Source organism: Lactuca virosa, chromosome 9, assembly GCF_052849685.1.
Source record: "Lactuca virosa cultivar CGN04683 chromosome 9, Lactuca_virosa_CGN04683_v6, whole genome shotgun sequence".
Lineage (NCBI taxonomy): Eukaryota > Viridiplantae > Streptophyta > Magnoliopsida > Asterales > Asteraceae > Lactuca > Lactuca virosa.
The window spans coordinates 156,246,408-156,256,247 of NC_136434.1; the positions used below are offsets into that span (position 1 = coordinate 156,246,408).

A 9,840-nucleotide genomic window follows, 5' to 3' on the forward strand; every position below is an offset into this window, starting at 1 on the left:
CAAACCTGAGAAATTAGGGTTTCATTAAACAGCGTGGACTCGCCGAGTCCACGTATGGACTCGCCGAGTCCTTCATTAATTCAGACCAAAACATGCGCGATCCCACTCGGCGAGTCTGAGCGCCTACTCGCCGAGTCCCTCTCTAAAATTCAATATAATACTTAAAAATGAGATACCTGGGAATCCGGATGTTACAAGGAGAGTTCGAACATTTACAAACTTATTCATCACATACTTACAAACACTTTCATACAAACACATACACTAAAATACTTATGATCTCACCAGCTTTAAAGCTGATAAACTCTTTCAAAATAACTTGTATTCTCAGGTCACCAGTAGACAGGTACCGGTGCCAGGTTTTGAGAAGATGGAGCTCGTTCAAGACTCATCTTTTATTTTGATTTACATTCTAGTGTCTATTACACTTCACAGAACACACTTGTATTAAATTATATTATTAATGCAATGGATGATGTTGTTGCTTGTTTACTACTATTCATTGTTGTGATACTATAGATGACGTCCTCCACCCCCAAACGATTCCGCCGTTCCGGTTTTGGGGTGTGACAAATTCAAAGCGCATTGCTTTGAACATGCTTCTTGCATTAAGTTTCTTTAACCTTACACAGATTGCTTCCACCTCTGAACAAGAGTTGCCTCTTTTCAGACTATGTCAATATGGTCCTTCCAATATTAACAGTATATTTTCCACTGTCCTTGAGCAACCAATATTTTGTAAACCTTAGATTGTCCTCGACAATTGCTTAATCACTTTAGTCATATCCAATTCTAGACATTGTTCCCCTTAATGCCCCAAGGCATTTGGAAAATTCAGAAAGGATAAATATTATAGCACATGTAATCGATCTTGTACCCAAAGTAAATGGGACACGATTCATGATGTTTCACATAAAGACATGGTTCTAGACCAGTATTTTGCCATAATAATTTTTTGTTTGCCATATTCTCAAAATTTGACAATGAAAAGGGATGTCGTAATCATAATCGAATTTTGAGAACGCAATATATAGAATTTTCTTAAGTTGAACTAATCCAACATGAAATTCATATATATATTCTTGACTAAAGGTGATTAAAATCTCAATATAAGTTCTTTAGAATGATTATAAACTCAATCTAAGCTTTTTAGAATTGAAATGAAGTATAATTTCCTCTCCCTAAATTATAGTAAAACAACTTTTTCAACCCCTGCAACCTCACGAATTGAAACTTTTGTTTTCTATAATTAACATTGCTAACTTGCAATACTTATCATAATTATCATGCTCCCACTAACATGATGGTTATTAGCATAACACTTATGCTCCCACTAGCTTTGACATGTATCCAGAAAACAGCTGGACCTCTAGAAGTCAATACTTTATTGACATTCTTACCAAAGTTCAGATTTCTGATACTAGATTGCCATAATCATAGTCTCAATTGTTTGGACCTTTTACCATTTCTCATAAGTCAATGTTAGTGTGCCGGTTAACCACACACGCTCCACTAACGACTTTAAGAACTGCAAATATCACAATTGCTATCTACTTAAAATCTACTTAGTGAAAGAATTTCCTCACCATCATTTTCATGAATCGGAGAGAAACCTTATGAAACGTAGATTTTATGGTGTATGTGTTCTTATCCATGTGAATTTGTCAAACCATAATCACAAGACTAGGTTAGTGACAAATCCTAACTCATATGGATTGAACTTGTGCAATCTTAACCTCTTGCCACCTAGCAGCACAAGGGGCTGCCATTGCTTCCAAGTAGTTATGCAAACAATTGAGAACATGTAGAACTCAAATATATATAGCCAACTTAACTGGAATGGGCACAGAAATGTCAACACGATAGGTTATAAACCTCTAGTTGTGTGCTAGTGATGAAATACAGGTTTTATTCTTGATTACTTCTTGAAACCCTTTCAGGATCTTTTAGACTCCCATTGTCTCCTTGACCTATAAGACTTTCTTGCCAAATATTCAAGAGATAGTGTGGATTCTAATCAAGACAAACACTTAACACAATTAGCCTAAGTTGGTCTCTATTTTATCCAAAACATCACAACTTACCAAATTCAAATGTACAAGAGTAGAAAACCTTTTAGACTTACATTTCTCTAGTGTTAATAAACCTTCTTTAAGATGTGTCACTCAAGTTACATTTGTGGTGGGCTTGATCAGTGCACAAGAGTGTGTACTCGATCCTTTAGTCCTTTACTTGACTCACACATCCATGTGAACAAGTAATTAGTCTTAATTTTCCAATGCTTCAAAGTTCTCATTCATCATACTATACAACTTGCATGATTCCAAGTTTCTATCCAACTGAAACTTGGGTGATGAGAATCTTTCCTTATTTGGAAAATTTAGACACTACCACAAATGAAAGAATCAAATTCATATTTCCACTCTTGCTATTAATGGAATCATATAAGCAACAATTTGTTTCCTTTTCACAAATGCCATTGTAAGGATATTTTAAAATAAATAAAATCAAATTTTTTTTCTTTTATTTTATAAAACTTTGCGGAAAAACTATCCTTATAGTGCAAAAGCACATGAAAAACTTTGTTGTTATCTATTCCTAAGGAATATATCATAACTCCTAAGCAACAGCTCAAAATTCTGATCACAGAATCATGCGATCGAGATCCATCTTCGCGATCAGAATCAGCATATACTTCCTTTAAGTTTCTTCACTTTTCTTTGATTCTTAAAACATCAACATGTGACCCAGTCACATCATGTAACAAGAATCTCAGAATAGAAACTTAACAGAGTTAGATAGTGGACTTTACCTGAAGTAGAGTCAATCTTCTTGACTTGATCAACCTTATGATCTTTCAGGTAAATAGGCTGATTCGCAATCAATGCCCCTTCCTTTGGCAAGAGGAACATAGAGACTCTTTGGGAATGGTACATGGGACTATCGCAGACTTAGCCTTTCTCTTTACCATTTGGTCAACCTAGTTGACTATGGACAATCCCTTTCCTTGGGAAGAGAAGGCTTTTCTATATATCCAATGTTACCATTGTCAATGTCCATGGTAGTTTGGGAAGTTGATCTACTAATCAAATTTGCTCTCCCAGTGCTCCAAATTATTGCTGATTCAGCAGCACCAAGCAAATAGATAAGATCATTAAGGGTCATGTCATAGTCTGTTTCATAGTAGTCCCAAAGGAATTCACTATGTGACTTAGAAAGTGATTGAACCACTAACTTTCTCAAGAGTTTGACACCCAACTCTCCCGGCTTGTCAATATGTGACTTCATCTCCAAGATGCGATCACACATAGACCTTACTTGCCAATAGGGCTTGAGTGACCTTGAACTTGTGGGTTAGTGAGAATAATTGGAGGAGGTGGAGGAAGTGAAGTTCCAAGATATTTGGGAGGATCATAGAAGTCTGAACCAAACATCTTTTTGGGAGATATTCAAGATACTTGATCTAAAGTCCTTAATATAACACCCAATATGAAATATTAAGGCTGAAACCCAGCAAACTATTTTATAACTTGGAAGAGGGATGTCGTAATCCAAGCTATAAAATATTTGAAGGTAGGTGAATGACGATTCACCAATTTCCACCAAGATAAACGAAATGTATTATTAGGTTTTAATTGGTTTTCAAACTCCTAGATTCTTTTGAGATTCATTGAACTTTTCAAAGGCATGTTTCAATCTCGAGTGTGCCCTTCAGGTTTTGTGACTGGGATGCCGAGGATCACAAAGCAAGGTGTGAATAACCATGAAAATATACTTGGTACCCTTAATATTTACCCCTCAATCGATGTGCCGGTTAACCACACACGCTCCACCGATACTATGATAAACATTAAGTTACCCTTTGCCTACCTTGTTAAATCAAGCTAGTGTGCCGGTTAACCACACACGCTCCACTAATTGACTTAAGCAAAGTGCAAAGTGTAATTTCATGGGTTAGCACCAAATTCACATTTTCCTAAGTAACTAAGATTGGGTATTAATAAGAGTTTAGTTACTTAGTATTTATCATTAATACTTTTAATGAAGGGAGAATTATAGTCCTTGTCCTACCCGTTCGGCTAAGGACCCTCCACCGGTCAAGGAAGCGGTGGGTGAGAGTGGACACCCATTAAACTGCCATTTTATAGGCAGTAACCTTATACCCTCCTTATAGACCGGCTTCGTGAATGAGGCCTACTAATGGTGAGATGACTTTACTCTTATACATATATATAAATATTATTAACTTATAATATTATAAAGTATAAGGGTTGAATTTTAACTTTTAAAATTCTAAGGGCTTAACTTGGAATTAAAATATTCATAAGTGAAAATTTTACAAATTCCAAAACTTGAGGGCAAGTTTTTGAAACAATTCAAAACTTTTCATTTCATAACTTATGAGTTTAATGGTTCATTAAAATGAAGACTCTTCATTTTTTTATGTAACCTCTTATTCTTTAATAACACTTTTAAATAAGTGACTCTTAAACATCCATAACTTGAGGACAAGTTATGGAGTCATAATACTATTTAATGAAAAAGACTTTATTTTTTTTAATGTAACCTATGGCACTTTTATGAGTTTTAAGATTCATAAATGTGACCTTTTATGTAACTTGAGGACACGTTACAAAAACACATTTTATGAACTACCTCTAGATTAATTAGGATTGAAAACAACTATAACACAATATTTTTTTTCAATCAATCTAAACTAACTCATAAATCAAGGAAACATAAAACTTTTGGTAATCCATAGCTTATGGAGTTAAATGCTTGTTTTATGATGAAACTTTTCATGTTCCATAATTTAAGAAAAAGTTATGGAATTCTTTAAAACATTAACACCAAATTTTGTAACTCCATAAAAACTTTGAATCAATTTTTTTTAAAACCTTTTCATATCCATAACTTATGGAGGTTTTAAAACACTTAAGATCACAACTTTAAAGAAACTTTTGAGCTCCAAAATTTTATGACAAAATTTATAACTCCTTAAAACATTTAGATCAAACTTTTAAAACTAATAAAAGAATCACATCATTTTATCTTTTACTAAATTTGACCTAATTCAACTCATATAGCAAATGATTCAAATTTTACAAATAATTAGTTTTTCACAAAACAAGTAATTATCTTAAAATTTGACAAACTTCATGTTTTTTTTTCCTTTTTTTTCAACTTTGAAAATCAAACATTTGTCTTGGGATTAAAACCCTAATTGAGATTTGATGAACAAGATGCGGAAAATAAGAACAAACACAAATATGAAGATTATGTCGAATGATCACTCGATTTATTCAAACATGAGGAATAAATTACACTTTCAGCATATACTAAAGAATCTAACACTACATAAGAAACCTCACAACGTGGCGGCTACATTTTGCCTCACTCTTAACCCTAATAATGAATAATACATGACTATTTATAGGAAAAAGACAAGTCTTGGGCTTTTAACCTACACTTCATCAAGGGGCCAATTGCCATCATACATGGAGTGCTTTGAAACCCTACAATTTGCATGAATATAACAGAAAACAACCCATGGCTCTGATACCACTGTTGGGTTTTAAGCATTCTAACACTCCTAAGTGTACATGCAACCCTAAATACCTTGGATCTATGTTTTCTCTATTATACATGCAAATATGAATATTCCAAGGTATTACCCTATCTAGCATACAATCCTTGATACTTGGCTAATATAACAAGTTAGAATACATACCTTTTAATGACGCTTGAAGTCTTGAACCCTTAAGAGCTTAGCCCCAATAGTGTGGAAGCCTCAAGTGGAAACACAAATCACCAAAACACCTTGGAAAACCTTTAGAGAATATGGATACTTGGCTCACACTTATGAAATCGGTTATTGCCCTCTTTAGTGTATCCACACTAGCCACTAGCCCAATTTCATGAACCATAAGACCCTTTATATAGTGTGGAGGATTAGGGTTAAACCCTAATACCCATGACCTTTCATTTCCTTGGATCCATGGGTTAAAGCTCAATGGACTATCCATGAAGACTTAGCCCAACCTAAATGAACTTAGCCCACTACACATATATATCTAAGAGTCCATATTTAATTAGTTCCTTTTGATCACTTAATTAATTATAAATTAATTCTTGATCAATACTAATTAAATAATATGATTATATATTAATATATTAGAACTTATAATATATTAATATAAATCATAAGCATGCTATTCTCAAAGGATTATCCATATAAATTGTTTCGGTGAAGTACAACCCAAATGGACCATGCCAATTTGGGTCAAGTACATACCAATTATAGTTATGGACTTAAACATTAATCCAACAACATATTGCTGCGATCAGATAATTTTAGAAGGGTAGGTTTAACTCTATGGTGCAACTTTTGTTTGAGTCCAAACCTTGTAGGGTGGAGCCTATCTTTTGAAGAATTATCTGGTACTAGTAGTATGTAACTGTGTTCATATAGTAGTTAGGTGGCACCTGTAGAAGCTCCTTCTGCAGCTGATAGCAGAAAGGTGTAAGGAAGGAAGTCTTAGGGAGTCCCTATGAGAAGTCGGGTGCGTAGGACACCTTATAGTTTGTAAGTGTATTAGTTTGGAAGAGCGACTTGGAGGAGTCGGGGTAGTCCTTGAGGAGGGTATAAAGAGGTGTGGAATGTAGTATTGGGCTCGTACTACTGAAAGCATAGGATTTATACGTGGTGCCAGGAAGACCACGATGAATCTAGGGAGCTGAAAAGTGTGAACCTTCTTGTGTGTATGCTAGTTGTTTGTGTGGTTATGTTTCAGTATGGTGATGACACGTCAGGGAGTGGGAGGTTCAGGATCTAGATCTATTTCGGGAGCGGGCTCCGAAAGAATTGATGAGGGATTACGAGAGTTCATTGCATCTGAGACTACGAGAGGCATCCTTGATGCAACCCCTGTGATGTTTGGGTCGATCAAGGAAGGTATCATGGAGTTGATGGATGATCTTCTTCGAATCTTTAGGGCTGATCTAGCCGCTAGTCAGTCGGGGGCCCGTACACTCTCCTTTAAGAATTTTAGGGGATGTGGGCCACCAGATTTCATTGAAGTGAAGGACCCCATCGCTGTCAGGCGTTGGATAGCCGACATCGAGTTTGCTCAGATGAAGAGCTTCCGCCCCGAGGGGTTGAAGGTCAGGTTCACAGCAAGTAGGGGTGTTCACGGGGCGGTTCTGCTCGGATAGTAATAAAATTGTAAATCGTGATCACGGGGCGGGTACCTTATATGCACTAACCGAAACCGAACCGAATTGTGCAAAAATCCAAACCGAACCGAACCGTTTAAAGGCGGGTAACCACGGTTCGGTTCATGGTTACCCGCTTAATATAAAAAACAAAATTAATCAAAAAAATACAAGCTACATTTAACTCAATAGTAAAATATCCATTAAAAAAAATCATCCAAAACAAAACAATTCAACAAGAGATATTTTAAAAGTGTTTAACACTAGTTTTATAACACAAAACACATTCCATTATCCCTTCAACAAATTGAAAAAAAAACAGCAACTCGTCTCAAAAACAGCACCAAACCTGCAAGAAAAACATATATATTTAGTACAAATAGCAAAAAACAGCACATACAAAATAGTAAAAAAACAACTTAAAAAACATCACAAACATCACAAAAAACTGCACAAAACAGCTCAAAAAAAACACAAAACAACACAAAAAAACTGCACAAACCAGTTAAAAAAACATAAAAAACAGCGCAAAAAAACAGCACAAAACATCACAAAAAACAATAGAAAAACAGCACAAAAAACTGCACTAAACAGCTTAAAAAACACACAAAAACAACACAAAAATGTATAGAAAACAGTAATAAAATTGTAATAAAAAATTGCATATAAACAACACTTTAAAGCACAAAAAAAAGACAAAATTTTACCATCATACAACTTCAATCATCCACAGTAAGGGCAGATATAGCTTGAGGTAAGTCCTTCACTTCTAAAACAACAAAAAATTATACATTAGATTGAATAAAACATGAAACTATAAGAGCTATAAAAGCAAAGTCATACCGGCTTCATAATTTTCAAGAGCTTCAAAACTTTCCTCAATATCAACAGGAACATTGTTGGACCTAAGCCAATTTTGAGAACATATCAATGCTTCAACCGTTGTTGGGGTCAATGAGCTACGAAATGCATCAAGAATGCGTCCGCCGGTACTAAATGAAGATTCCGAGGCTACTGTTGAAGCTGGAATTGCCAAAACATCCCTAGCAATTGCCGTGATGACCAGAAATCTTGCTTGATTTTTCTTCCACCAACTAAGTAAATTGAACTTGTTGTCAAAAGACTCACATTGCTCACTCAAATACCAATCCAACTCGCATTTTGCAGCTACAATTATCACCAAATATTACAGTAAACAAAAAATTACTTATGTAAGTATAACTAACAAAACTAAAAAAACACAACTTGTAAATTACATGTACCACTTGAGTTCTCTTCAAACAATCTTCTGTATTGGTTGTTCAAGAAAGTTGTCGGATCATCATCAACATCAATAACAATCTCTTCTTCAAAATGTCCGGAACTAGTTGTCGGATTTTCATTAGTAACTCCAACTTCATGTAAATAATGAGCATAAAAGTCTCGCAACACTTTCTCTACTTGATCACACAAATTTTAGTATTTTTCTTCATCAAAACTTTGGCTAATAATGAAGGAAACATAACCTAACTTGTATCGTGGATCAAGATTTGGAGCAATAAATAAAAACACATTAATGTTTGATGAATTGCTCCAATACTTATCATATTTCTCCTTCATTTTAGCAGCCATCTTTTTAAAACCCTCATCACTTGTTATCATCTTTTTTTTATCATTGCTCCAATGCCAAATACTTCATGAAAATAATTGTTGCTAGTTACATACAAAGAGCCAGAAATACGCAAAGTAGATGTATAAAAACCTCTCAAAAAAGGTAACATACACCTAACATGCTCCCAATCCTCTTCCTTAGGCAACCCCTTCAATGATAAAAGCTCAGACCTATACTTACTATCTTGCTCCTCCAATAAATCAAAAGCATCTTGAAACTTGATGGCACTTTCTAGCATCAAGTATGTTGAATTCCACCTTGTTTCAACATCAAGACAAACAAGGATTTTGCACTCGATTTTCATTTTCTCAACACATCCCTTAAAGCGTTGGAGCCTACCCGGATAAGACCTCACATATTTCACAGCTGATCGAATATGGGCAATACTTGTGTCTACATCTTTTAAACCTTCTTTGACAACAAGACTTAAGATGTGGGCACAACATGTCATATGCAAATGTTGAGTATCTAACACACTATGCTTCCATGCATTCAGTCTTCTTTTTAAGTATCGAATACAAAGGTCATTTGAACTAGCATTATCAACCGTAACCTTGAAAACCTTGTCAATTCCCCAATCAAGTAAGTTCTTCTCCACATATTTTCCAATTATCTCACCAGAATGACCAGAAACCGGACAAAAGTTGATTATCCTTTTATGAATGGTCCAATCTTTATCGAGAAAATGAGCTGTCAAACACATGTAACTAAGATTTTTCCTAGAAGTCTACAAATCTATTGTTAAAGAAACTCGTTGTCTGTTCATAGCAAAATACTTCTTCAACTTTTCCGATTCTGACTTGTATATCTCCAAACAATCATTAGTAATAGTGGTTCTTGAAGAGATTTGAAATTGTGGTTGCAACATGTTCACAAGGTCACGGAACCCTTCATGTTCGATAGTCTTGAAAGGTAATTCATCAATAATGATCATTCTAGCGCACAAATATCTACACTTGGTTTGGTCAAATTTC

At 34.9% G+C, this 9,840-nt stretch overlaps 1 long non-coding RNA gene across 1 annotated transcript; it reads right to left on the reverse strand.

Moving 5' to 3' along the window:
• Nucleotides 1-7,487: 7,487 nt before the first annotated feature.
• LOC145141336 (uncharacterized) lies at nt 7,488-9,307 on the reverse strand. The gene is made up of 4 exons (XR_013722607.1): nt 8,478-9,307; nt 8,059-8,382; nt 7,923-7,984; nt 7,488-7,564 (listed from the first exon to the last, which is right to left on the reverse strand). It is a non-coding gene; the product is annotated as an uncharacterized LOC145141336 (long non-coding RNA).
• Nucleotides 9,308-9,840: the final 533 nt, after the last annotated feature.